The sequence below is a fragment of the Manis javanica genome, chromosome 16 (genome assembly GCF_040802235.1).
Source record: "Manis javanica isolate MJ-LG chromosome 16, MJ_LKY, whole genome shotgun sequence".
Lineage (NCBI taxonomy): Eukaryota > Metazoa > Chordata > Mammalia > Pholidota > Manidae > Manis > Manis javanica.
The window spans coordinates 23,566,632-23,583,072 of record NC_133171.1 but is presented as its reverse complement, the minus strand read 5'-3'; the positions used below and the strand labels follow the sequence as shown (position 1 = coordinate 23,583,072).

General features: G+C 42.0%; 1 protein-coding gene across 3 annotated transcripts in view; it reads right to left on the bottom strand.

Moving 5' to 3' along the window:
* The window catches only part of FILIP1 (filamin A interacting protein 1), a 206,951-nt gene that overhangs the window by 163,756 nt on the left and 26,754 nt on the right, over positions 1-16,441 (bottom strand). For 2 of the 3 annotated variants that reach the window (XM_037012539.2, XM_037012540.2), the window contains one exon: positions 11,905-12,349. The gene's annotated coding sequence lies outside the window, so the exon portion shown is untranslated. Of the gene's footprint in view, positions 1-11,904; positions 12,350-16,441 lie in introns of those variants that run through there. The other variant, XM_073224347.1, reaches the window with a different exon arrangement.

Genomic DNA, 16,441 nt, shown 5'->3' with positions numbered 1-16,441 from the left:
TGAAATGCTTACTAATTTTAAAGAGGAAAATACCCCCTTAACTAAGAGACCATACTTTGCACACTCATAATAAGACGAACTGACTTACTGAGCCTCCTGATGTGATGTGACCAGCACACATCACCTGTGACTTAGCCCTGCCAGAAAGGGTTCCTCTACATCTAATCAGAAGGAAATCAGAACACAAATTCAGAATGTGAGGGATTCGACATGACAACTAGTCTATATTCCTCAAAAATATCAATGTCATTAAAAAAAAAAGGAGGAGGGGGTATTCTAGATTAAAAAGACAGCAACAAAATATGATATATGAACCTCAATCATATTCTGAATCAAAAAACAGCAACAGATAATAAAAGTTATTTTGTATACATCTGGAGAAATTCCAATATGGACAATATATCAGATGATATTATGAAAGCATTGTTTTCTTAGATGGGATAATGGTAGGGGAATGTCCTTAGCTTAGGAAATGCCTGCTGAGGGTCATGATGTCTTCAACAGCTAAAAAGGTGTGTATGTGTGTGTGTGTATATACACACATATATATATTACCCATAGATAAAATATGTATACTATACCCATACATAATATGTTATATATACAATTTAGAGAAAGATGGGTATTCATTGTATTTGTCTTTCAAATTTCTGTAGGTTTTTAATTTTTCAAAATAAAACACTGAGGACAAAAGAACTACATTACTTGCTAAGAATGTTCTAAGATTGAAAGATTACGTAAGGCAAAAGAGAAGAGCCCAAAAACACTGTGACTTTTAAAACATGGAGATACCACCTCTGTTGTAGAGCTCAGAGAGGACTTCACGGAAGGAACTGCATTTTTAAATGTAAAGGTTTTGAGTTAGGAAAAACGTTCGAAATCATCTAACTCAACTCCCTTGTGTCATAGATGAGAAAATTGACTCTGAGAGGCTAAGTGGCTTGTCCAAATTCAACAGGTGCTTAGTGCAAAGCTGTTGAATCTAAAGCACAGCATCCCCAGGGGCTTTCCAGCAATCAGTTTACTGAGCAGCTGCTTATGCCAAGCAGCCCTGCTTCCCATTCGAGATGGACCAGAAGGACACACTAAATAAGGAAATGCGGGCATAAATGCAGGCGGCCCCTAGAGGCTGGGCCCCCCCTCAGCTGGCAGCCAGCTGGGCAGTGGACACGACGGCACTCCACAGCTTCTGGGAACTGAAGTCCGCCAACGCACTACATGAACAAGTAAAAGGCCTCGACCTGGAGCCTCCGGCCAGCAGGGCAGCCCTACTGACGCCTGGAGTTTGGCCCAGGGAGACCGAGAGTGGAAGCCCGACCTGCAGGACTGTAAGATAATAAATTTCTGTTGTTTAAAAAAAGAAATTGGTTAGAAACGGGACCCAGAGATTTGTGGGTGCACACACCTGGGGAGACCGGGGGAGGAGACAGGGGGACAGGTGTCAGGCACCACCGGGCGGAACACTCCCTCTTCGGGCCCATCTGTGCCGTGCGAGGGCCTCAGTGTTCCCCCGCCGAGCCAGGACCCCTCCGTGCTGCAGGACCCCGAGCTAATAGCCCACAGAAGACCACTGCCTGCCTCGGGTGGCATCCTGCAAAACCCCTGCCCTGAGGGGTGGAGCGCTGCGTTTGGCCAGACCTGGGCCCCGGGCAGCCCTGCGGCCCCTAGGACACCGACGCGCCCCCGCCAGCCCAGAACGGCTCCTCCAGGCCCCCCGCCCCCGCCAGCCGCACGAGTCGGGGGAGCGAACTCCCGGAGGTGCAGGGCGGAGAGAACCGCTAGGCAGGCGGAAACAAGAGGCAGTAACTACGGCGGGAACAAGCTGTGCAGGTGAACATGCGCGCAGACCGTCCAGGGGGCAGCGACGGCTCCCAGCAGGTCCCAGGGAGCCGCCGGAGAGAAGGTGCTTGGGGCTATATTGCAAAGTTAGCGAATTGGTGAAAGGGGTATTAATTCAGTAGAATGTGGACATCCACTGGCTTCTTAAAAAACAATGTCATGATTTAATCTGTAATGTGGGAAGACTTATCAGCCATCAGTGTATAACGACTTTTTTCAAAGTGTGGTGTTTGGCCCACCAATGTCAGAAATCACCTGGTTACTTCGTCAAAAATGCAAAATCCTGGCCACACCCAAATTTACCAAATGGGAATCTCTGAAGCTGGCTCTTGGGTAGCTGCGTCTCAAACTGGCACTGCACGTGTTACTGCTACCTTCTAAAAGCTCAGAACAAATAGGGTAGGGTTTTAATAAGGATTAAAAAGGTATTTCACAGTAAACCTACAGAATTCATTTCCAAAAACTTTCAGTTACTTGGAAACCTCCCACATAATCTTTATGCGTTTTGTCTATTGCTAACTTGCTGTGTGACTAGACAATAATTTAGGTGCTCTGAGCCACTGTTACCCAGGCTGTAAAGAACAAAATTTGAACTGGCTAATTGGCTTGAAACATGATATCATGATTTTTAAATCCTGCTTCTTGAAATATTTCTACACCAGTGTGCAGTGAAGGGTCAGTTCAGCAGGCTTAATTGCTCTAAGCCTGGACGTTCCAAAGAAGAAGTGCTCCTTGACAGCTCCTGGGAAATCACGTCGGAGTCCTTAAAATATCCTGCTGATAAGAGTGTTTTTGCAAGGCCTTGGGCCTTAGGCCATGCTGAGCCTTGGCCTTCTGGGGGCTGGAGACTGAACAGCTAAGGTCGGTCACGAGGGCACCACACACCTGCATGACTGACCCCCAGTAAAAGTCCTGGACAGCGAGGCTCAAGGGAACTTCCCAGGCTCACTGCGCTGCACGTTGTCCCGCATCACGGCCGGAGGAACTCAGGGCATCCCCGAGCTACTCCGCCGAGAAGCAGCACCCGCAAGCTCGCGCGTGCTTCCCACTAGACCGCAGCAAGTGCATTTCCCCAAGGCTCTTAACGTTCATCCTCTCACTGTAATGGACCATAACCACGAATACAACAGCTTCTCTGAGCTCCTGAGTCCTTCCAGCGGACCATCCACCCTGAGCTTTGTCTTGGGGACCCGTGACACAAGCAGCATTTCAACATCATAATATTTTCACTGTGACTTCCCATTCAATTGAATATAAATACTGTTTAAGCAGGACATTTTGTATTCAATTTTCATTTTGCTGCCCTTTGACCCAAAATCTATTAGAAATTTATCTTAAAGAAATCATATAAAATAAGGAAAAAATTTAATGACTTAAAATATTTATTACAGTGTAGTAGAAAATTGACAACAACCTAACATCTAAACGGTTTTGGCATGGTTTAATGATTGATAATATGTCCACTTATCAGAATAGTTATTAAAATGTTTAATTAAAGGACACACCTGTTTCCAAACTGTATATGCATGTGACAGAACTAAAAGAACATGAACAAATAAAGAGATGATTTATTGTAGTAGTTGGGTATTTTTTAAATGTTTATTACTGTTGTAATAAAACCATTTATTTATACAATAATAATTTTTAAGAGCCAAATTATAAATTTAATTCTCTTGTTTACAGTGCTAATTCAATGTTTTTAATATGAACTAGTAAAAATCAAGATCATCGACATACAGACCATCCACTGACTAGACATTCTAGGTTCTTTGTGGAACCCCAGTTCCATCAACACAGGACTAGGCAGTAAGAACAGAGCAGAGAGGACCCTTGCAGTGGACGGGGCTGGATCTCGGGGCCAAACCCACGCCGCTGAGCCCTGCTCCGCCTGCTGCCTGGCCGCGAGCGGTTTCCTTCACCTGGCAGAGCCACGGTCCCCTCATTTGGGAAAGGGAGTAATACAAGCAAGCGCTCCACTGAGTCGTTGCCCAATCAGTGAGGTGAGTGAGGCCCTCCACGTGCTGCCCGGCACGGGGAGAACCTCATGGTCAGTCTGCTGACCCTCAGGCCCACTCTCATGGATGGCAGGTGTCAGCTATGCTTTTTCAAAGTGCTTACCTAACTTCAGAATCATACTAATTATGAAGTAACGTAGTCTCATGGCATACATGAGAGCCCAGCAGATCTGAAAAGTAATATTAATGTTTAGATGGTTGGTGTAAGGGTAGACAAACACATACATTATGTTTTTTCCACTTAGCTAAGTCATAAATCTGATTTTGAAAACCAGATAGTCTCATCTAAACCTGTCACTATTTTCAAATCCACAGCAGAGCAACATTAGTATAACAAATATTTATCAGAGGTCATTAATGAACCAAAAACAACAACAAAAATAGAAAAAGAATGGAATGAAATAATAGGTGGAAACTCTTACCACAGCCACTGCCACTGCTTTCCAAAGGTTTCTGGGCATTGTATTTTGCTCGTTCAAAGATGGAGAACTTTAGAAATTGTTTCTCTATTTTTAAGCGCAGAATAGGAAATTATGTTCAAATAGTCTTTCCCTTGGTTCAAAAAGCAAAATAAAATGATAGTGCACAAACATTTTCTTCTAGTTTGCAATGTTCCGTTGCACATGCAGCCTATCTGATGTGCTCCTTTAATTACGTTTTTGTGTGGGAAGAACTGTCTCTTACCAAAGCATGTCCTTTATTTGGTCAAACAGGAGATTCAGAGAAAAACAAATAGGACATTTTCTTACTCGTGGGCGTCAGGTCTGCAGTGAAGAAATACTTGTCATGCTCGCCACATTCTTGTCACTGACTCGCCTCACAGGGCGAGCGCGCCGCTCCGGAGGGAAGAACGGCCGCTGTGTTTGGTGCTCTCTGCCACCGCCTTCCCTCCTACATGGTGACCAAGCCAATCCTTCCAAAGCTTGACTTTTCCATTTCGAATCTTGCTCAAAATTTCCTAGGGTGCCCCTTTGTCCCTTGCCTGACACCCGGGCTCTCCAGCCTGACTCCAGCAGCTCTCCCCGCTGAAAGCACTCCAGTGACAGGGCCAAATGGGTCACCTCTGTACCCTCGGCCCTGCCGCGACAACTGCTTGGAACCACTGAGCCGGTCGCACCTCTCGGTCAAGACCAGCTCAGGCTCCCTCTCAATTCTAAGACCTTCCCCAGCGCTGCAGCCCACACATTAACTCTCACTGAATTAACCTGTCTGAACGTCCCTGTGGGCATTTAATAAAAACTCCCTTGTGCCCTCGCCATGTCTGTTTTACGATCCACCTCCTACTCCGGTTGTGGGATAATAGTAACTGTACACCATGGAAGCAAAAATGATTATTGTATCTGTGATTGATGGTACTATTGTTTGCAACTATGTACTCCCTCCTTCTTTGTGAACAAAATATGTTTCCCAACACCAGTCACCTTGGGCTTAGACATCTGACTTCCTTTGGCCAATGGAGTATCTACTATGTATCACTTCCAAACAGAAGCTTTTAAGGGAATCGCAAGATTCCAAAAGTCTCCTTGCTCCTGTGCCTCTACCATTAGAAAACCCTGTTGTGCGGGAGACTTTCCTTTAGTTTACGTCCTCAAATAAGAAAACACTGTGTTGGAGGCTGAGCCTGCAGCCTGGAGAATCACGACATCCAGCTGATGATACGAAGCAGAACAAGAGATGAATGTTTGTTATCAGAAACCACTGAGAATTTGAGATTGTCTATTGTAGAGTAAAAGATCTGAGAAAAAAGTTAGCCAGGAAGGAAGAGCTGTGACACACCTAATACTCTGTAGGCAACGTGTCCTGTATCTGTAATATCTCACTTAACTGACACAATGACCCTGTGTGACATACTTCATCATCCTCATGTAATATATGAGAAAACAAGGAAACAAGAGGTAAAGTAACTAAACCAAAACACATAGTGCTGTAGGGCTTTAGAACCAGATACATCCATATTTTAAGTTAGATTTTGCCACTTATCAAATATAATATCACAGGCATGATGCAATCTCATTCAAAGTCATTGATATGTAAAACAGAGATACTACTAAATTCTTCTCACACTGTACTTCTAAGGGCTGTTGGGAGGATTAAATTAAATAATGTATGTGAATGACCAATTAATAAATGAGTGAGTCTTAATTTATGTCACCCTAAATTAGGTCCTGAGATACAGATTTGGTACAGACAGTTTAGGAAGCATGTGTGGGGGATGGGGGAAAGTGAGAGAACGAGATCAATACAATGATCAAGTTATGATTTCGGGAAATAGGCTCAATCCCACCAAGACACCATGCGGAATATATGTCAAGTAGCCCAGTCCTTTCACAAATAACTACAAACTCAGGACAAAACAAACAAAAACTAGAAAGTAAAGTAACTGGAAAGTGAACAGGCACATTCTGGAAGAATTAAAACTTGGAAGAAGGATCAGAAGAAAGTTTCCCATCATTACAGATTTTACCCTGAGGACAGGCTAGAGTCAGCTTTGTACAATATGCCTAAAACTCTAATAAAAAACAGTCTTCCTGGCCTGAAGAGCCAGAGGCACCGCACATCCCGGAAAGATATGAGAAGAGTGGCCCAGAAAGGAAGGGCTCTGAACTCTGTTTATAGACTCTGCCCAAGTCTCTGAACCGTACGTAAGTGGGACAGACTCCAGCACCTTGGCTAAGGACAAAAGGAATGAGCAGAGATTTGGGCTGCTGCCCAGAAAAAATGTTTACAATTTGTTACAAGTTAATTTCCCACTTAAAAAAATAATTAACACTCTTTGGAGAAATATAATAGAATCTAGAGTCTTCACTACATAACATTCTACAATGTCCAAGATATGATCCAAAATTGCTCAGCTTATGAAGAACCAGGGAAATGTGACCCATTTTTAAAGACAAGAACATGAACTAAGATCAGTCCCAAAATTATCTATGTTGAAATTAGAAGACACAGACTTAAGTCCAATCACATTGATAATTACATGATAATTACATTAAATGTTAATGGACTGAACACTCCAATTAAAAGACAGAGCCTGTTACAAAGAATAAAAAAGCAAGACCCAAAAATATGCTGTCTACAAAAGATGCACTTTAAATCAGGTACAGGTTGAAAGGAAATGAAAGGAAAAGATACACCATGTAAATAATAATCATGAGAAGGCAGGAGTGGCTATACTAATATCAGACAAAATATCATCCCAAAAAACTTCAAAGATCATCCCACCAGAGAGGGAAGAAGGTAGGCGTGCCCCAGCCTTGAGTGGAACAGTCGCCTGTGGCTCAGAGAAAGTCCCCAGGCCGGAAAACAGTGACAGACATGGTGTCAAAAACTATCTGCTGCCATAGGGAAATTTAGCTGAGCCAAGGGGACATGAGGGATGTATCGATGGCCTCTGCTACAGGGTGGAGGAATGAAAGAATTAGTGAGAGTAGTGTCAGAAAAAAAGATAAACAGAAAACTCTTCCACAGTAAACAAATAGAAACAATAGGCAAATGTAACAAACATCTTTCTTAAATGCATAGCCAAGCTCCCAAAACAGGGGCCAGAAACTAAAAATACAAGTGACAATCAAGTGACCTGATGCTACAGCTACAGGGGAAGGGAGTGAAATTTAGAGGCAGACAAAAATAGATTTTACAACTCAGAAGATTCTTGACTCTGATTGACAAAGGAGTTGAGGTCCCATGACTGCCCGTCTGCAAGATGGCCCCTTTCTACTAAGAAAGACAGTCATGGCCTCTCATTCATTCTTCAAGGCCCTGGCCCCCTGGAAAGAGATCCTGCGTCTGTCTGTCGCACTGGTTTCTGCTCTAAGCAACAGAAAACTGACCTGGAGGTCGGGGAGGGGGAGTGTGGAGAAAGGGGATTCTTGGTTACGTGAATGAGCCTTAAGCTTTGCTGGATTCAACACTCAGAAAATGTCAGCATGACCTGCTTTCAGTCCATCTCTCAGCTCTTCTTTCCTCTGTGCTGGTTTCCCTCACGGGGATTCATTCCACGTGGCAGCAAGGTGGCAGTCAGCATCTCCACACTTGCGTCTCTGCTGCTCCTTGCCCAGCAAATAAGAAAGACTCTTACACTGTGGACAGACAAAAGTCCTGGGTCTGACTGAAGAGCCAAATGGGGTGACTGGTTCGTTCATTCCTCCACCCTGTAGCAGAGGCCATCGATACATCCCTCATGTCCCCTTGGCTCCGCTAAATTTCCCTATGGCAGCAGATAGTTTTTGACACCATGTCTGTCACTGTTTTCCGGCCTGAGGACTTTCTCTGAGCCACAGGCGACTGTTCCACTGAAGGTGGGGGCAAGCCTACCTTCTTAAGCTGATCACCCAGGGGACGCAATTCTGATTTTCCAGCTAAATCATATTCCCACTTCCGGAACACAGGGTGAAACCCACTTAAGTGGCTGAAGCAGACACTCTAGCTCCTGATGTCACCTCCCCTTGTTGCTCTGCCCACTCCAGCTTTAGCTGCGATAGAAATGTCTGTGCACGCTGAACCCATCCCGCCTCAAGCACGTGTCCTGTGTTTCTTGATTTTTCTGCCTAAAGGTCCCCCAAAGCTTAAGGAGTTTGCTCAGCCCACACAGAGGCACAGGCCAGAAATGCGGGAGAGTTAATGTCTCTGATAGCAACATACAACCAAGCAGACATGAGGACAGCAGATAATTCCCCAGCCTTCCCGCCTTCAGAGGAGTGAAGCCCAGGGACAGTCCGATGGGTCCTCGGAGGATGCTCAGCAGGGCTCAGCCCTCAGTGCCCGCAGTGGCCATCAGCTGGGTGACGCACTCCTTGCTGGCCCTCCCTCATCGCACATGCCAGTCTTCCTACTCCCTCTCCGCTGCTTCTCGAAGTCACCTGCCAGATAGAACCCATGCGCTCCCACCTCTCATGCCAGCCCTGCTTAGGGGGAATCCAAGCCAATCAGCTCTGTGGACTAGAAACGAGCTAGAGGACGGCTTCTCTGGAAAGACCAGGACACAGTTACCAGAATGGTGAATCTGGGTAGCACAAAAGCACACATTTCTGCTATGACCCTCCAGTCCCCCAGCCTCCTCCTGTCTACGCCGGGGCAGGTCACGCCTTCCTGTCCACTCTGGAGAGATTTCTAAGTGCCTCGTACCCCCTCCGCTAGAGTGACAACAGGGACAAAACTTGGATACTGATTCAGCTTCTCTTTTTCTCTTTTCTTCCTTTTTTTTCCAAAAATAATACAAATTCAAATTCATCAGCTCTGTATTTTCCTAAGGATCATGTCCACAAATAATACTGGTCTCCTTTCAGATTCTGACTGCCTCTCGTGCTACTGCGCCGTGGGCGGGCCCCCAAAGTGCCCGCCTTCCCCCTCACACGCGGAATCAGCCATGAGAAAGCCCCTGCTCAGCTCACCTTGGTCTTAGTACCTTTGGATTCACATTCCCAGCCAGAAGGCGCGGACGAGGGTAACATTCTCTCTTCTTCCTCCTCTGATCTTTAGACTCCATGTGGCTCAGGACCAGAGAATGACCATGAGCACAAACAGTACAGGAATTTATCGTTTTTTTCACTTTAATCCATTCAAGAATCTCTCCCAAACCCCCCAAAATTTTCTATACTCCTTTTCTTTCATTGAAATATCTCTGTAAAGAGATATTCCTGCTTAGAAAGTGCTAATCTCCTTCTTTAACCCAGAAAAATGTAAATATCTCTAACTACGCATTTTCTTGCATTTCAATCACATTTTCTACATCACCTAATCTGAAATGTATGTATGTAGGGTTGTCTAGAATGACGTTTGTGCTGGCAGCCACCGATGAACCCAAGGTCCCAAAGAAGCTCCCAGGGAGAAAACCCCGCCCACGAACCCAAACCAGCAGGTGCGCCAGACGGCCCCTCCTCCCAGCCAGCACCGCGGGTTACATCTCGCTCCCGAAGCTGCCTGGTCCCTGGTCTTGGTGCACATTGTCCGAGGCACAGATGACACCTCCCTCCTCCAGCCTCTCCAGGTGACTCCCACCAAATTCACTCCTTGGGGGCGGACTTCTACTAGGACACAGCACAGAATCCCCAAATGAGGTTTCCTAATAACAATAAACTATTACTTAACACAAAAGAAACCTTTTGTGATTCACTGTTCCAGCACACGTGACAAAGGTAAAATCAGGACTCTTGCACAAGTAGACAATAAATATGTGCCAAATATTTTAACGTATTAATTAATGAGAGAATGATTAAGATTCTACAACCAGTTCAAAGGAAAAAGTCAAAGAGCCGACAGATACATAAGCAATCAAAAATGCTGAAATGAATTTACTAATGGATGTAGAACTGGCCTTCACCAGACAAAACTCATTTGAATTACTGTTTCTACAATTGCAAAGTAATAAAATAGCTCAGTTAGAGAAAATGAAAGGTGAAAAACCTTGTAGAAAAAGATAACTTTTAAAGGCACACTAGACAACACCTAATATTCACTGGAAATAAACCCAGTAATTTTTTTTGCCCATTTCAATGATTTTCTTTAACAATCTCCCTTGCCCCCTGTGATCATAATAATCCCCAAAATTATTTCTGTATACATAAAAATGTCTAGTCTCATTAGCTCTTGCCTAATTATTTACATACATGCATTTGTTGTTAATTAAAAATTGCTTTGCATATCTATAGTCATACGGTATTGAACGAGTACTCAGAGCACAATATCAACTACTGTCTGGAATTTTCATAAGGGATCCTGGAGTGAAAGGAAAGATACAACCCCTATACGATCAGGTGACCTGGACAGTCACTGAGCAACGCTTAGTATTCCTTGAAAAAGACACCCAGTCATCTTTCCTTTCTTTTTTTTCCCCACCATTTCAGTCTTTCACAATTTTGCCTGATAATCCACGAAATACTATTAAGATCTAAGAGTAAGAAAACATTTTATGTATGGATATAGAAAGATCTCCACTATAATTAAGCCATTAAAAAAATCAAGGACTTATGATTATTGCCACATTATTTACAATAGCAAAGTTAGGGAAGCAACCAAAGTGTCCATCAAGGGATGAATGGATAAAGAAGAGGTGGTACATGTACATACACACAATGGAATATTATTCAGCCATTAAAAAGAAACCCTGCCATTTGTAACAGCATGAATGGAGCTAGAGGGTATTATGCTAAGTGAAATAAGCCAGGCAGAGAAAGACAAATACTGTATGATTTCACTTATTTGTGGAATATAAAAACAAAACAAAACAGAAGGAACAGAACAGCAGTAGATTCTTAGACACTGAGAAGTGACTGGTGGGGGAGGGGTTGGGGTGAGTGGTTAAGAAGGGTGAGAGGGATAAAGGGGCACAAAAATTCCCAATTATAATATAAGTTGGTCCCAGGGATAGTAGTACAGCAGGGAGAATATAGCCAATGATTCTGTAACATTTTCCTATGTCGACAGACAGTAACCACACTAGTGGGGGTGAGGCGCTAATAAAATGGGCAACTGTTGAACCTCTGCATTGTATACTTGAAACCAATATACAATCATATATCAACAATAATTCAAAAAAAAAAAGCAAGGAGTAGAGATGGTCACATCAATGTAAAAAAGGATGTGGGAATACAGAATACATGCATTTTGTTATAAAATATCTCTGGAAAGTTTTTTTAGCACTAATTCTATTGATTACTTCTGGCAAGGGTAACAGGGTGACAAGAACTAGAGGCTTTTCATATATGTATTTATGCATTTTGTTATGTTTTTGAATTTTGAAATTTGAGATTTATTTCCTAGTCAATAAAGTAGCATTTTTAAAAAGAAAAAATAACATAGAGCTTACATACTTCCACTTTTCAAGTATTCATAGGAACCCCCTCTTCTTTTCAGTCTCTTTTCCTTACCTACTCCTAATTCTTCGTATTTGTCTTTAGTTACATAAAGCACAATATGACTGAATAATCAGTCTTAGAACTCCACTTTCATTAAATTTCACAGCAAAAACCTTAATCCTAATAAGCAAATTCTTAAGAATATGTAAATTTTATATATATTTTATCACAATTTTTAAGAAAGAAAAACAGAATACCTTGAGTTTCCTGGACACCAAGGTGACCCTTTGCCCTGAGATGGGTCGGGACTGTGTCCCTCCGTGACAGGTCACTGCCTCCCTTTGTCTGTCAGGCCCAGGGAGTGTGAGCGATGCTGGCACAGACAGATGCCCAGGTTAGCTGGCAAGGGAAGCAAGCTGATACCAAGGGATCTTCCCGGAGCAGGGCCCAGCATATTACAGCAGGTCAATAAGTCTTTGTTGAATTAATTAATGAACTAGCTTTGATCATTATTTAGTACTATTTTCACATTTGAAAGGCTTGGTCCTTTCATCCAGTACTTATCCTTCTTCTCTGACCCATCAGCAGAGGTTAATCTGTCATAAGCCTTGAGAGGTAAATCCCCTTGGATTCCATTTAGACAAAGAAGTATTCCAGTAGTTCCTGTACGGAGGATTAATCTGAAAGGCTGACTCCCATCTCCTGCAAAGATTAGAAAAAATTGTTTTAGCCTTCTGGGATTCTCATAAATTCTCTGTGGCCCTCTCATGGCAGTACCCTTCCCTTCCAATCTGGCAGCAAATGGTGATAGTCTAAAAATATCAGAGGAAGACAAAAGGAACATTTTCTCTCCTCAGTGACTCTACAAAAACCACAATTATGTTCTAAGAAATTCTTAAAACAGAAAGCAAAGAGCTTAAAACACACAAACCTGAAAACATTTCCCAAATGCAAAAATATATTCAAAAAGTACCATTCTGACACCAAGTGGTAAAAAAATGGTATAAGCCTTTGACTGAAAAAATACTACAGCTGGTACTGTTGTGAGGTATTTGGTAATTCAAGAAGTTCATATAGTCAGTATTATGTGATTGTCTAAGACTCATTATCAATACCACTTCCTCCACATCGCTAATCATCAGGGAAACGCAAATCAAAACCACAGTGAGATACCGCCTCACACCAGTCAGAATGGTCACCATCCAAAAAGCAAGAAATAACAAGTGAGGGTGAGGATGTGGGGAAAAGGGGGCCCCCTACAGTGGGAAGGTCAACTGGTGCAGCGACTGTGGAAAGCGGTATGGAGGTTCCTCAAAACACTAAAAATAGAAATGCCATAAGACCCAGTAATTCTACTTCTAGGAATTTACCCAAAGAAAACAAAATCTCTGATTGATAAAGATATATGCACCCTTATGTTTATCACCAAATTATTTACAATAGCCAAGCTAGGGAAGCAACCTAGGTGTCCATCAGTAGATGAATGGATAAAGAAGATGTGGTACAGATACACAATGGAATACTATTCAGCTATAAAAAAGAAAATCCTGACATTTGCAACAACATGGATAGACCTAGAGGGTATCATGCTAAGTGAAATAAGGCAGGTGGAAAAAGACAAATACCATATGATTTCACTTATTTGTGGAATATAAACAAAACAAAACAAAATAAACAAAATAGCAGTAGACTCATAAACACTGAGAAGTAACTGGTGGTTAGCACAGGGTAGGGGTTATGGTGAGTGGGTGGGGAGTGTGAGGGGTGGATAAAAGGGCACAGAAATTCTCAATCATAATATGAGTTGGTCATGGGGATGGTAGTACAGCACAGAGAATATATCCACTCATTCTGAAACATCCCCCTATGTTGACAGATAGCAACTGCACTAGTGGGGGTGAGGATTTGATAACATGGGTAACTGTTGAACCACTGTATTGTATACTTGAAACCAATATAATATTGTATATCAATGATACTTCAGTTAAAAAATTACCATCTTCCATCTAATCATTTTTTTAAAAAGAACATTAGCATTGCTCCCTACATAGGGTTGCTGTGAGAAATAAGTAAGTTTATAAAGAAAAAGAAAATTTTAATGCCTGGTATACAATTAGTGGTACATAAATGTTAACTTTTGTTATTGCCTAATCTTGTGTCTGCTAGGTGGTAGAGACACTCGGCGAGTTGTCCCGTGTCCTCAAGGTGCAGGCATGAAGAAGGGAGACAATGAAAATGACAAATGAAATGAAGCATGAGCAGGAGCTGTGAGAGACACGGCTGGCAGACACAGGGAAGGCACACCAGAGAGGCCAGTCCCTTCGGAGTGTTTTCTCTAAGACTCACCCCTTCCTCAGACACAGACCCCTAGCAACTATATTAGTAACCTGAGGTCCTAGTCATCAGCCATGTGTAGTTGACCCTGGATTGGACACCTGTCTCATACTGGGCCCATCAAATCTTTTCTAGGAATCTGGATTTGAAACTTTAATGCATTCGTTAGTCTGAGATGCCGACTTGAGCCAAGAGTATAAACGGTTGTACTACCAGTAAGGTGGTCATGTGCACAGAGAAACCGGAGAAGCCTGCCTACAGAGAAAAACGAAACAGAATTACAAAGAGAGGCAACGATGAGAGACAGTCCATGTGTTCACAGACAAACAAAAGGATCTTTTAAGGAATGAGCTGTCTGGAGTCCTAATGCTCTTCCAACACATGGTTCAAGACCTGAAGATGGCTTCATGTGCCACTGCCCTTGAATTTTGAGAGACAGCCCTATATTTTGATAATAAATTTGTCCTCATCACTAAATCTTGCCTCAGTGAGTTTGTTATTTTCGACTAAAATAATCTTAACTTAGACACTGGGTAAGTTCAAACATTAACTTCCCATATAATATGTTCTTAAGTAATTCAAATTTAATTCTTGGAATTAAGTGTAGCACTGTTTAAATGATGTAATTATGCACTATGGGTCAAATTTCATTTTTCACCAATGGAGTGGTTGTATTTTTGTAGGATGCAAAGGCTATCAGCTCGAGTCTTTAATTGAGAGGAAAATATTTATGTAAACCTACAGAGAAAAAGGCTCATTTGTATTTAAAATTTTACAAATATTTTCTTTATTTTGCAATATATACATGTATCAAATCATCATTGATCATCATCTTAAACTCACACAATGTTACATGTCAATTCTACCTTAATATAGCTGGAAAAAAACTTTATAACAAAAAAGCAAATAAATAAATAAATAAAATAAAATTGTATGAATATTTACCTTGAACATTTTCCCTAGCTTATTAAATTAACATATGGGCAAAATATGCAAGTTTATGTTTCATAAGCACAAATATATTAAAGTGAAATAAACATGGAAAAAACCTCATCTGGTGTAGAGGTCAAGTACGAAAGCATGTTAAATTCCTGGCAGTCAGCTCTCCACAGCTTATGCATGTGCCCACTATAGTCATTGTGTTTAAGAAAATATATAAATCAAATTTTTAAGTAATCTTTAAATTTACAATACACAAAATGTTTTAACAAGTTGTCTAAAGCCTCACCAACAAATCCTTTGCCTATTTTTCAGCTCAGATATAATTTTTACACAGTGCATAATAAATGTACAAGTTTTTGCCTTGCTTTTTTTTCCAGTAATTTGTGAACGTTTTCCTTTCTATTGAGCAATCTCCAAAAATATAATTTTTAACGTTTAAAAGATGGAGGTGGTAGGCAAAAGAGAGAGGTTGACCATATAACAGAAGCCTTGTTCGGCTACCCTAAGCATGCTATTTTTTAAGATGCTTTCATGGTGTATAAAAACTTTTAGAGACACAAGTCTCTATGCCAAGCGTGGTGCCTTTAGACACACACAGACACACATTCCCCAAAGTCATGCATAAAGAAGAACATGCAGGGTCACATTTCAGTGAGTCGTTTACTAGCTAAACAGAAGTAGGAAGATAAAGAACATACCAAACCAGGTTTGGGTTACTTATATGAGTTCCTCAAATGTAGGGCCATATTTTATTTATATTCATATTCCCCCAGAAGCATCTATCCTACAGTATGCATGACGGTAAAAAAAACATATTTGCAATTTAGAATAAAAGGTACCTTCAAGATGTCTATTCAGGTGTCTCACACCCTTCACATCTAGGTATGTTCGGCCAGAACTGCTATTCCACAGTCTCTGAAAGCTCCGAACTTCTGCAATTCTTACACGTATCTACTAGGGGGAGTTTTGTTCATTGGCACTTCTGCTTTGATGTTTGTTTCTGCACAATTTCGGTTCTGCACCAAGACTCAGGCGTGAAACTCAGCCTTTTACTCAATTCAAAACACATGCCACGACCACCCCCCAACCAAAAAAAGAGGGAAAATTTGCTTATCAAATTTTTCATGATTGCAGTAGAATTTACTGAGGACTAAGAGACAAGATGTCTCAGGAAGAATTTTCACAGTACAGCAGTCCCCCCTTCACGGCAGAGGTATGTTCTAAGACCCCAAGGTGATGCCTGAGACCACGGACAGTACCAGACTCTCTCCATATTTTTGTCCTATACGTACATGCCTATGATGAGGTTTAACTTATAGACACAGTAAGAAATTAACAACAATCACTAAAATAGAACAATCATGACAATACACTGTAATAAATGATGTGAATGTGGTCCTTCTCCCTCTTTCAAAATATCTTACTGTGCTGTGCTCACCCTTCTTCTTGTGATGATAAAACACCTACGTGATGAGATGCAGTGAGGTGAAGGACATGGGCATTGTGACACAGTTACGT